We start from the raw sequence: 12,823 nt of genomic DNA on the forward strand, positions 1-12,823 counted from the left end.
ACAGTTCCCTCATGCCTTGATTTCTCTCTCTCGGTGGATCTGCCTTTCATGGACATTATGTAAATGGAGTAATGTAATATGGACTGTTTTAATATCTGGCTTCTTCCAGTTCAGGTGGGGTTTTTGAGGTTTACCCAGGTTGTAGCAAGTTGGGTGGCATTCCAATGCAGGAATTTACCTTATTGTCTTTGTCCATTTGCCAGTTGGATAGATAGTTTCATCTCCCCTCCCCTTGCCAGAGCCTCGGTGCTGAAGTGGTTATGAATTGGGTGGCTACATCCAAGGTCAGTAGTTCAAAACCACCAGCCACTTCTCAGGAGAAAGAGGCAGCTTTCTACTCCTGTAAAGAGTTACAGTTTCTGAAACCCATAAGGGTAGTTCTACCCTGTCCTACAGGGTCACGATGAGTCCGAATCAACTCTGTGGAAGTGTTTTATTTGGGTAGCCCCCCTTCCACCCTCACCTGTTTCTGGTTATGAATCATGTTGCTCTGGACATTCATTTATATACATTTCTTTGTGTGAAAACATGTTTCCATTTATCTTGGGTAGATTCCTGATATTGGAACTGTTGGGTCATATAGTAAACTCAAGATTCACTGTAGAAGAGACTGCCAAGCTGCCTTCCAAAGAGCAGACTGCACATCAGAAATATAAGTGGGATAGGTCCCCTGCATCCGGACCAGCACTTAGTACTGTCTGTCTTTCTTACTGCAGCCATCCGGTGCAATAATTCTCAGGGTGTCTTATGGTGGTTTTAGCTGTTTGCTTGTCGCTGGAGCTGCAGACGAAGAGGAATCTCTAGGTGGCACAAAAGGTTAAAGGAAGGGGAACCAAAGGAGAGACCCTCGGAATGAGTTGCACCCTGAGGCCCGACCGCCCTGGCTGCTCTTATCACGGCACGGTGCCAGCACTGTGTCAGTTTTCACTTTCTTTCACGTGCAGGGGAAATGCTGCTTCACCGAGCTTCAGTCCTTTGGGCAGAGGCTAAACAAAAACCAGCTCAACCCACCACCTCTGAACAAACCAAACTTCGTAAACTTTACAGATCTGTCGTGATAGGGCACAAAGAAATATGTCCACTAGGACAGTAGGGTAGACTGCACACAGCAGAGAGAGTGGCAGATAACAGCAGGGCGACGGATATAGTGCAACCGGCTCCTAAAAGCCGACCAGAGTTTTCCCTCAAATTAAAGAGTACAATTACTGCGTAAATTACAGAGGCTTCTTGGAAGACCAGAAGATGGGTCTTAAAGCCTACAAGATTTTTTTTTAATTAGTATGATTTAGGTCAAAGTTTACAATGCTAATGAAAATTATTTACCTCTTCAACAATTTACAAACATTTTGTTTCATGACATGAGTTATAATCCCCTCCAATGGAACTGTACCTTTCCTACGTTTTCCTGGGTTCCCAGTTTCCATTAGCCCATCTTCCTTGGCCTTTGCACATTTGGGGTCAAATGCTTCCCTTTTTTGTCTCAAAGGGTTGGATTGTTCGGGGAGTGCATTCCTTTGGTGTTGCTGTTCACGTTACAGGTCTTCCTACTGTTTGGCTGAAAGGTGGTTTCTGGTAGTGGGATCTGGTTCAGGTGTGAGCTGGGCCACAGGGCCATAAAGTTGGGGATTCTGCCGTGCTCTATCAGCCTAGTACACCTGTCATTTCCTTTTCTTTGCTTGCTTTAGTTTTTTTCTTTTGTAATTTGTTCATGTTGATTTAAAGTCTCTTCATTTCTGGTCCTAAATTTAAAGCTGTGCATCTCCCGCTAAGCACTGCTTAACCTGCATTCCATAATTTTGATATGTTGCATCATCTTTTTATTTCACTTCAAAAATGTTTTAAAGTTTCAAAATATTTTTAAAACATTTAAAGTTATTTTTTCTGTTTATTTTAAAGTGTAGTGTGTGATCTGAACACATGTCTGGGAAATTTCCAGATTCCTGTCTGTTGATGCTTGCTGATATAATTTTATTGTTACTGGATATTAAACTGTATGGTGTTAATCCTTTTAAATGTACTGACATTTATTTCATGCATGAATTTACAATGTATCCGAAAGATTATTACATGTGTGATTGGAATAAACACACCCTCTGTGGGAAGCTGCTGGGTAGTGCATCCAGCGAATACTCTTAGCGGATCGCTACCAGGTTGGGGTTTCCATTTAATGGGAGAGCCTTCAGAAGAGAGGCCTAATGAGTTACTTCCAAAAGAATTCGTCACGGGAAACTACACAGAACACAGTCCTACTCTTTCACACGTAGGGTGGCCATGAGTTAGAATCAGTACAACTTTAAAATTGTTTGTGTTGATTGGGGGGTTCTGTACATGCCAGTTAGAGTTAGTTGAGAATACAGATTAAGTCTTACATTCTTGCTGATTTTTTGGTCTATTCTATCAAGTACTGAGAATGATGTGTTGATATAAATTATTGTTGAAGTACCTATTTCTCTTTTAAATTCCATCAGTTTTTGCTTCCAGTATGTTGCAGTTCTATTGTTAGGAATTAAAACACTTAATAATTGCTATCTAGTCCTCATGTATTGATCTTTTATCATTAGGATTAAATTTATTTATTGCTACTGATATTTCTTAAGGTTATTTTGTCTGAGATTAATACAGTTCTTGACCTCATTGTTACAGTATTCATGGAACATCTTTCTAGCCTCTATATTTCAGCCTATTTATGTATTTGATCTCACATATATTTCTTATAGAAAATATATATCAATGTACAGTAGACACTATAAATCAGTCTTGCTTTATTTAGACAATCTGTCTTTTAATCATATCAAAAGGTGTTTAGATCACTCCCATTGGGACTTCCTTGCTCTGCTCCCCTTGCTGTTCTGTTGCACACCCTTAGTGTTTCGCCTCATTGCAGTGGGGTCAGATCAGATGTAATTCCCACACTGTGTCTCCAGTGTTGTCCCCTGTAGGGCTATGGGTCAGTGAGGGATGTCATGTCTCATAGTAGGGCCGGCCATGTGGTCTTCTCTGTGGACTGACTTATTTGAGCGGGGATATCGCCCTCAAGGCTTGGTGGGCCAGGATGTGCTCAACTCTCTCTTCCTCCCCCTTCATTTGCTCCCGTGTGCTCTGATCAGACATGTCCTTCTCCCTGAGCTGTAGCTTCAGTGCTGTCCTCTGAAGTAAATTCTTCTGGGGGAAAGGGGGATCCATTATCTTTTCATTAAATTTTCAACCAACTTTTTGATGTCCCTGTAATTTTTAATAATTATCTAAGTAAAATATTAAAAACTTTGCCCCATAATTGTTCTATTCCCTCCCTCCCTCCCTCTTTATGCTATTACTCTCATATATATTACATCTAAATATATTTTAAAACCAACAAAACATATCTTTCAAAGATAGGGGGAAAATGAGAACAAATATACTTAGCCTTTTATAGTACTCTACTTATTTACTATTGTTGGTGCCCTTCATTTAAATTATTGTTTAGTGACCTAATCTTTTAACCATGAAGGACTTACTTTCATCTTTCTTGAAAATTAGGTGGAGGAACAAACATATTATAAAAAAAAGGAAGAAAATTAGGTGGAGGTTTACAGGTCAGCACATCTGCTAGCAACGTATTCTCTCACTCTTTATTCAGACTGTATCTTGCTTCCATTGGTAAACCTTTATTAACTACAGTTTTCCTTCCTTCTTTCCTTTGGTTTAAGTACGGCATGGCTCTGTTGTACATTGAAGTCAGCCACTCCGGTGTTCCCTGGAAGTGAAGAGTTGGTTTTCTCTTGCTGCTTGTAAGGTCTTCCGTTTGCCAGTGGTTTGTCCGTGACGTGTCTAGGTCTTTTGCCTGGATCCCACTTGACATTCCCTGAGCTCATTGGAAAAGTAAAGCACTGTGTTTATCACAGTTGGGGCTTTGGGGGAACATTATTTCTTTACCTACTTTTACCCTCCTCTTTTCTACCATATGCACATCTATCTACTTGATGCTGCCCATGTGTCTCCAAGGCACTGCCTCACTTTCACTTCGACCTTTCCCACTCTGTTCTAGAGGAGCTCGTTTCTGTTGAGCTAGTTCAGCCTGGTATTTTCCTTCCTCTCTTGCTCCCTTAAATAGGGTGCCTTGCTGTGAAGAGTCTAGTACAGTTTTCATTTCGACTAGCGGCATACCTCAGGGATATAGCGGGGTAAGTTCCAGACCCCCAATCAAGCTTGTTACAAGCATTTCCTGGTTTCCTACGTGCATAGAAAGGTTGTCTGTACATGACACTGCAGTCTGTGACACAGGAACTAACATTATGAGAAAGTCTGAAATATCGCGAGAATTATCGACCCGTGACACAGAGAGAGGAAGGGTGCACGTGCTATCAGACAAGTAGTGTTGGCAGACTTGCTTGAATGTTGCGTTGCCAGAAACCTTCAACAGGCACAAACACAATACCGTCAACGTGCAGTGAAGCAAGGTGCGATGAAACCGGCTATTCTGCATTGTGTGTTTGAAGTCCGGAATTTCTGTTGGGTCCTTTACAATAATACCTGTCTCCCTGCTGAGATGATCTATGGGTTGATTCCTCAGTGTCATATTTTCCTTGAATTATTAAAATGTTTTTCTTGAGTGCTTTTTAACATATCGGTGCTTTGAACTCTTTGTCTGTTAACTCCAAAGCCAGAGAGCACACAGAAACTATTTCCACGGGTAGTTTTTCTTCCTGAGTATAAAAACCACAAAATATTCTTTCTTTGTCCTATATTTTTTATTTAGAAAACGAATATTATATTTTTGACAATGTATTGTACGTGGCACTGTGGCTACTCGAGATTCTGAATTTCAACAGTAAAATTGGTCTTAATTTAAAAAAATGTATCGCACGGAATCTGCACAGCAGAACAATCACCAGTGCAACAATTCCGACGGTACAGCTCAGTGACATCGGTTACATTCGTCCTCGCCTTCCCCGAGTTGCTCCTTCCCAGGCCACAAGCTCACTGCCCCCGAGTTCCCATCTAATCTTTGGTGTTGCTGTTGTCACTTTGATCCCACAGATCGACCTTAAAACAGCACAATACTCAAGGGAGACATTATTTATTAGTTAATCTGACGTGCACCTGAACCAAACGGTGGTATTTTCAATGGTCTCCTGTGCCTGTGAAAGTGGGGCCGTGAATAAGGAAGAAAGTCTCTAAGAAGCATTGATGTTTTTGAATTACGATGTTGGCAAAGAACACTGACAGTGTCATGGAAGGCTAGAAGAACAAACAAATCTAACTTGGAAGAAGTATAGCAAGAATGTTCTTTCGAAATGAGGATGGTAGGATTTTAGCTCATGCACCGTGGTCATGTTGTCAAGAGGGATCAGTCCCTGGCGAAGGATGCTTGGTAAAGCAGAGGGGCAGCAGAAAGAGATAGGCCCTCAAGCAGATGATTGACACAGTGGCTGCAGCCAGGGGCTCGAACACGGCAACCACTGACAGGGTCATGCAGAACCACCTGTCCCATTGAACACACGGTTGCCATAGGTCAGAAACAACCTGATGGCATGTAACAAAACTCTGGTCTTAGGAACCCTTTAGAGATATTTTTGGTTTAAAGTTTAATGACTAAAGGGCAATTGTTTCAGAAAATCTGGATTCCATGTAAATTAGGTGGGGGTTTACAGGTCAGATCATCAATTTTGTATTTGACAGTTTAAACTACTCATCAAATCCCCAGTAGTTTAGCTTTCACACATGCTTTGGTTTCTTCTTCCTCTTGTGGACTATTTTATTCCATTTTACCCAAGTCAACACCCATCAATTGAGCCTGAGCTTTATCTTCTCCCCTACATAACTCTCAAAATCTCCAGCCAGTCAGCTCCCGTTCGTATACAAATCTCTACCTTGTCTCCTATAATATCTGTTTTTGTGTGCTTGGCTAATTTCACTCAGCATAATGTTCTCCAGGTCAATCCTTAACATGAGGCGCTTCTTGGTTCTGTCAATGGATATAGTGATGCATAGCATCCCATTGTGTGTACATATCAATGCTTCTTGATCCATTTGAATGATATTTATTGTTTGTTTAACATCTCAGCAGGGCCAAGCTTATAGTTAAGTGTGAGCCTCAAATCCACGCATACATCTGAGGTCTCTACATGTCTCTGATTCGTCTTAGAGCCGTCATTGTCCTTTCATGATAGAGTCCATTATTGATCGCCTCTCGGGGGCATACTGTGACTCTACTGAGAGTGTCATTAAGTTAGCCAATGGGACAGAATTTAAAACTCTCTTGAGAAAAGGAAGTCTAGGCCAGCTTCAGACAGCAGGACATGAATTACTGACTTGTACAGCTACAACTGCTCAGTGATTGGACACCGCTTATACTAACAGTAGGGGCTGGTGTTAAGGCAAAACTTTCAATAGCACTCATTCACAAAGGCAGAACCAGGCCAACTAGACCAATGCATGTCATAGAAGGCAAGGAGGGCATTACAATGTAAACATATGGCCGTACCAGATCACCATTCAAAGTCCAAAGACCACCAATCCCAAAATCTTGGAATAGCAGCCATCTGCTTCTTCCAACACTAGATATTTCAGCCTTAAGTCCAAGGAACCATGTTGCCTCCTTAAATCTGCCACAGGGGAGTTGGAGGTAAAGCCTAGTTCTCTTAGTGGGGTTTGCCCACGGGACCCCTCTGAGGTGGCCCAGGAGGCTGCTATGGGCCTCAAAAGGACAAAGTCTAAAGTTCCAGTGTGCTCTAGTACATGGCCTGGGGCTGGATAGATCATGGCTCAGTTTGTTTGTTTTTTCTAAGCTGGGCCCTTTAGGGCTGTATTTTTAGAGCGTAATGGTCAGTCAATTATTATACAGAGCTTGTGTTCACGAGGGATCCAGAAAATGCAGGCCATTTTCAAATCTTTCCTGGCTTTTCCTTCTCCCTGTTCCTCTTTTTGGTCTCCTTTATGTATACGTGTAAGGCATCCTGGTGGCGGTGTCAGGTAAGCATCAGACGGTAAACCACCACAAAATCTGAAGTTCAAACCCACCAACTGCTCTGCGGGAGAAAGATGAGGCTGTCTGCTCCCATGAGCATTTACTCGTGGCAGTAGTTTTGAATGAAAAAATATATAATCTTTTTTACTGCATGTGTGGAGCTTCAGGTCAACAAAGAGTGTCTGCAGAGCTTGGGCCCACACCAGCCTCTCTTCGGCATGCCTACAGCCTCATAAAGAAGATCTCTGCCACAGTCACCGGCAGAGTTCAAACTCTTGCGGGTACTGGCCCGCCCTGTGCACGTGCCACCAAGATAATCTCTTTCCCTGACAGTGCTGCCGATGGAGGGGGGCATTACCCATCAGTCTCGACTCAGGCAGCAAGCCCCCACTCCTCAGGCGGGCCGGGCCGGGCCAGAGAGGGCAGGGATGAAGGAGCACAACCCGGGCAACAGCACCCCTGCTCCTCACTGCTCTTCCCCAAAGCTCACTCTGACTGCTGGATGCTTTGGCTGCTTAGGCTTACAGATGGCGCTGGGAGGGACTTCCTGACCTCCTCCCTGTGTTCTAGCTGCAGTCCTTCCCAGAAAGCTCCTCTTTTCTATGAAAGGGCATTTTAGAGGAAACCTGGGCCTCGTTTCAGCTTACTGTTCGATAATAGTAGGTGCTATCATCACGGTAAGTGCTGTCATAATGATACTGCCTTTCCTTTGAACAGATAACCGGGACATGCCTCTGCCTGTGAAGACTTAAGGTAGAAAAATTATTCTGAAACCAAAGTTGATTCACGCAATTAAAGGTACGTTACTATGAGAAATTATACCTTGGGAAAAATACTAATACTCTGAGCAAGATGTTAATAATCTCAGTATGTAAGACTCACTGTTGGGGACAATTTTAAACAGACATCAGTGTTATATAACAGCTGTCAAACAGGATGAGATTACAATCTAATCTTCCACGGATAAAAGCACGGCAGAGAAAATGTGATGATTCGATCGCTTGGTCCAGGGACAGCAACAAACGTGTCAGAAGCATGTACCTCCCTATGACTCCAGCTGAGTAAGGCTTATCTTGTAAACAAAATACACGGTTGGCAACACACTGTTCAGAGTATTTTCTCTTTTTTTTATTCAGAGTGTTTTCATAAAAAAAGTATTTAATACAAGATTACCTGATGATTAAGTGTTGTTGTATATGCTGAAATGTAACATTCACTTCCACCACCAAAAATATATTCCTCAGAGAAGAGAACCATCCCTCTGTAGTCAAAGACTTCCGAAATTCAAAAATTATAGGTCGCTTGAAATTACTTTATTTTGAAAAAAATGAAACTATTTGGGGGAAAACTACATAAGCCCCAAATGGCCCAAATCAAAGCTCATTTTTTAAAAGAAAAATCATGTTATATTACAGCTCTTCGCACCATCCATCCATCCATTGTGTCAAGCACATTTGTACATATGTCGCCATTATCATTCTCAAAACATTCCTTTTTGAGCATTTGGTATCAGCTCTCCACCCCTCCCTCCCTCATGATCCCTTGATAATTAATAAATTATTATTTTTTCATGTCTTATACTGACCGCTGTTTCCCTCCACCCACTTTTCTGTTGTTTGTCCCCCTGTGGGGGTTATATGTTGATCAGTGTGATCAGTTCCCCTTTACTCCCCCGCATCTTACCCCTACCTTCCCAGTGTGGATACTCTCATTACTGGTCCTGAAGGGTTCATCTGTCTTGGATTTCCTGTTTTCCAGCTTTTATGTGTACCAGTGTTCATGCTCTGATCTAGCCAATTGTAAGGTAGAACTGAGGTCATGATAGGGGTAGGGGTGGGGAACTGAAAAACTGTAGGAGTGTTGTTTTTCATTGGTGCTATACTATACTGACTGGCTCGTCTCTTCCTTGTGGCCCTTCTGTAAGGGAATGTCCAATTGGCCTTTGGGTCTCCACTCTGCACTCCCCATCATTCACATCGATAAGATTTTTTGTTTGGGATCTTTGATGCCTGATACCTGATCCCGTCGACACCTCATGATCACACAGGTTGGTGTGCTTCTTCCATGTGGGCTTGGTTGCTTCTGAGCTAGATGGCCTCTTGTTTATCTTCAAGCCTTTAAGATACCAGATGCTGTATCTTTTGATAGCCGGGCACCATCAGCTTTCTTCACCACATTTGCTTATGCACCTATTTTGTCTTCAGTGATCTTGTTGGGAAGGTAAGCATCACAGAATGCCGGGTTATTAGAACAAAGTGTTCTTGCGTTGAGGGAGGACTTGAGCAGAGGCCCAATGTCCGTCTCCTGCTTTACAACTTAACAAATAAATATATGTACAGAGATCTGTTTCCCTATCATGATATAAAAATACATTTACATATATACATGCCTGTATTTAGACCTCTATAAATGTCCTTTGCCTCCTAGTTCTTTCCTCTATTTCCTTTTACTTTCCTCTTGTCCCACTATCATGTTTGGCCTTCACTCGGGTTTCAGTAATTCCTCTTGGCTACACTGCCCTTGATCAAGCCCTCCCATCAAAGTTCATTTTTAAGGGATAAAGGCACACACACAAAATTAAAAGTTGAACCTAGATAAAGAATCATTCCTAAAACTCACTCTCACTGCCATGAGTTGATGCTGACTCAGAGCGACCCTATAGCACAGGGTAGAACTGCCCTGGTGGGTTTCTGAGGCAATTAAACTCTTCTCTAGAGCAGGGCTCGTCTTTCTCCTATGTGGCTGGGGACTTCACACTTCTGACCCTGCGGTTAGCAGACAATGCATAACCACTCTGCCCACCACCAGGGCTCCCTCTATTCCTGGAACTCTAAGACCTCATTGCAAGTGTAGAGTGCTTTTGAAGACAGCAATACAGATATGGTTGTAAATATGTCCATCTACAGTATTATCATCTTAGATAACGGAAGGGCAGAGAAGAGATGCACTTGACTATGTTATTACTAAAAGGCTTGGTCCAGTGCCAGCAACAAAGGTGTTAGAAGTCAGAACTGCAACATCCAGCACTCCTAATGGTATGCCTGGCTATTGTACCTTAAGACAGCATCATACAGAGATCCAGAAACGACTATATTTCAAGCATCTGAAGGAAGACAAAGGAGGTATATTCTGAAAACTGTATTAAAGATAAAAAGTGGGTCAAATGATGTTGAAGACTACATGGATGTGGAGGCTTCATGATGAAATGAAATTGTCTCAAAGGGCATTTCATCTACAACGTGGTCTTAACGATGTGTGTAGGTAAACTAAAATAGTAACTATTGGAAGTAGGAATTTCATTCATTCATTTTTATGGTCTTATAGTATAGTGGATGTTTAATAGGATCCTTGTAGCTACAGTCTTTGTAATTCCACCAAATGGAGACTATGCAAATATGAGGTACCTGTGGCCCAACAACAGTTTTGGACAGCTTGTTAAGAATGTAAATAAGGTACGTAGCACCCTTGTGGGGGGTGGGACCAGGCAAATAAAGTATGTGGAACCCCAATGTGGTAGTTACATCATCTGTTCTCAATTTGAGACTATTGAGAGTGGACAGGGTGGAGTTTAGCCAGTCAATCAGGTCGCTGCTTGATGACCTCATTTGGAAGCGCTAAAGAGATAAATTGCTCACAGAGGCGAGGTGGGACACACACTCACTCAGTTTCTGCTGACAGGACACATGGAGCTACTCTACAGCCTGGAGACCCATGCCAGCACTGAGATGCTAACACTGCCACTGGATCCACAAGACTTTCCAACCACTGGCCTGTGACCTTCCTGTAGTCGGTGTCATTGCATGTGTTTTGTGAGTTTGAAGAGATCTTTATAGATTGGTATTGGACATATGGGCTAATGTGGAACCTATGGACTTGATCCAGACTGGGCTGGGATGTTTTCTCAACATTGAACTGCTCTTGCATATAAAGTTTTTTCTTATACATATATGAGTGTCTATGAATTTGTTTCTCTAGTCCACCCAAACTAACACACCCAATATGGGGGTTGGTCAATATGAGGGATGGCTTAAAACAAGCCATCAAGAGTCAGAAAGGGAGATCTTACGACCACCATAAAAAGAGAGCCAGGAGTGGAGTGTGTCCTTTGGACCCAAGATGCCTGCACTGAGAACCCCCTTGACTTAGCCCGACAGAGACAAAAGACAGTGAAGACACTAGAGACACAAGGCAGCAGGAAGTGGTGGTAGGGAACCAACAGCACAGAACCAGGATATTTGTACACCAAGTCAGAAAGCTGAACACCCTTTGGCAAGTAGCTTGTTGGTGGGGGCAAATGCCTCTGGGCAATTGCCAGTGGATCTAGGGCTGCCAATGTAGGGTTGCAGAGGTGAATGCCAAAGCATACTGGTGGAGTGGGGTGCCTCTGGACATTTGTTGGTAGAGCTAAGGAGTTCTGCAATACTTGTGCAGGTAAAACAGAGGCTGCGGAGTTGGAAGGGAGGGTGAAGGCCAGAGAGAAGTTAAGAAGAGCCTGTCCTGACTGAAGGCTGTATCTTTATAGTCTTTTGTGATCCTCAATTGTAATCTGTTACTTTCCTAATAAACCCCAGAATGACTGAGTATTTTCTGTGTGGCCACTGCAACACATGATCAAGTCCATCAGGGAAGTCGAGTGCCATGGAAGGACAGTGGTCCCAGGAAGGATTCAGAATGGATAAAAAGAATGGTGGGAGGATGCAGGCATTTCTGAAACTGCTTCACAGGACTCAGCCCGCGGCTGTTACCTTGATTTTCCTTCTCCATTGTCAGGTGAGGGGTCAGCTTCCCTGCCCTCTCCCCTCCAAAATTATATTATCTTTTAAACACACACACACACACTCTATGTATTTCCACCCCTTTAATTTGTTCCTAGGAAGTGGTGTACTGGGCTTCGGTATGAAGTATTTCTTAATGAAATTGCATTCTTCATAAAAGGTCACGGAGAACCATATTATGCAAGTATTTTCCTTTTGAGTGTGAAAATCGTTTTCCCCTTTGAGTTTCGTGATAACAAGAGCTGATCTTGAAAAATATAGACACGTAGTCAGCACTGTGGAATCAGGAACATCTCTTTATAATAAAATAGCTCCCAGACTAAACTTAGTTTGGATTATAACTAACAGAACAAATGGATTTGGGCAGTTATCTGGGGTTTGTTATAATAAGATGTGGCATTAAGACAAGACTAATAAATATCAAAGCACTCATGCAAATTATGTGTCTGTGCTTAAAAATAAATCAAGTTAAAGGAAATGAGATTGGGCACTTAAAAATGATGTTTTTCATGGCTGAGGCAAACGAGAATGTGGACCTGCTAACACATCATGTAGTATCTTTTGAAAATCATGAGAAGGCGCATGTAGAGGAGAAGGGGGGGAAACTGGAGTTGATAAACATCAGTCCCTAAACACACAGTTGTAAATCCTTTGGTCTCTGGTATCCTAAATTACATTCTCTGAAACTGCAATCCTTTATTTTTAGATACTTTGTTCCTTAATTTGTAGCAAAGAGCTATGTTGATCTAATAGCTGACAACTCTGTCCTGTCTGCCCCCGCCAGGGTAATCTCAGGCCACGCCTTGAAAGGCCCTCGAGTACTATTACAGGGAAGGAACCAAGGAAGCAGAGTTGTACAGAAAAAAAGGTGGCACCTAATTATTCGATCTTTTCTTTTGGTTTGGAACCTAAGGTTGTCGCCACTCCGTTTCTTGGGGGATCTAGGGGCAAGATATTTACTTCCCTTGCCAGGAAAACACAATGCAGCCTCCTCTTGGGCTCTGCCCTAGGTGCCCCAATGAGCAGTTTCACCAAACACCAATGCACACGTACACACGTGCACACATACACACGTACACACGTGCACACGTACACTCCCCCC

At 42.6% G+C, this 12,823-nt stretch overlaps 1 protein-coding gene across 4 annotated transcripts in view; it reads right to left on the reverse strand.

Annotated features, from left to right (window-relative positions):
* Positions 1-12,823, reverse strand: part of MAP3K20 (mitogen-activated protein kinase kinase kinase 20) — a 193,851-nt gene that overhangs the window by 101,663 nt on the left and 79,365 nt on the right. The window lies entirely within an intron of this gene.

This window comes from Tenrec ecaudatus, chromosome 13, assembly GCF_050624435.1.
Source record: "Tenrec ecaudatus isolate mTenEca1 chromosome 13, mTenEca1.hap1, whole genome shotgun sequence".
Taxonomy (NCBI): Eukaryota; Metazoa; Chordata; class Mammalia; order Afrosoricida; family Tenrecidae; genus Tenrec; species Tenrec ecaudatus.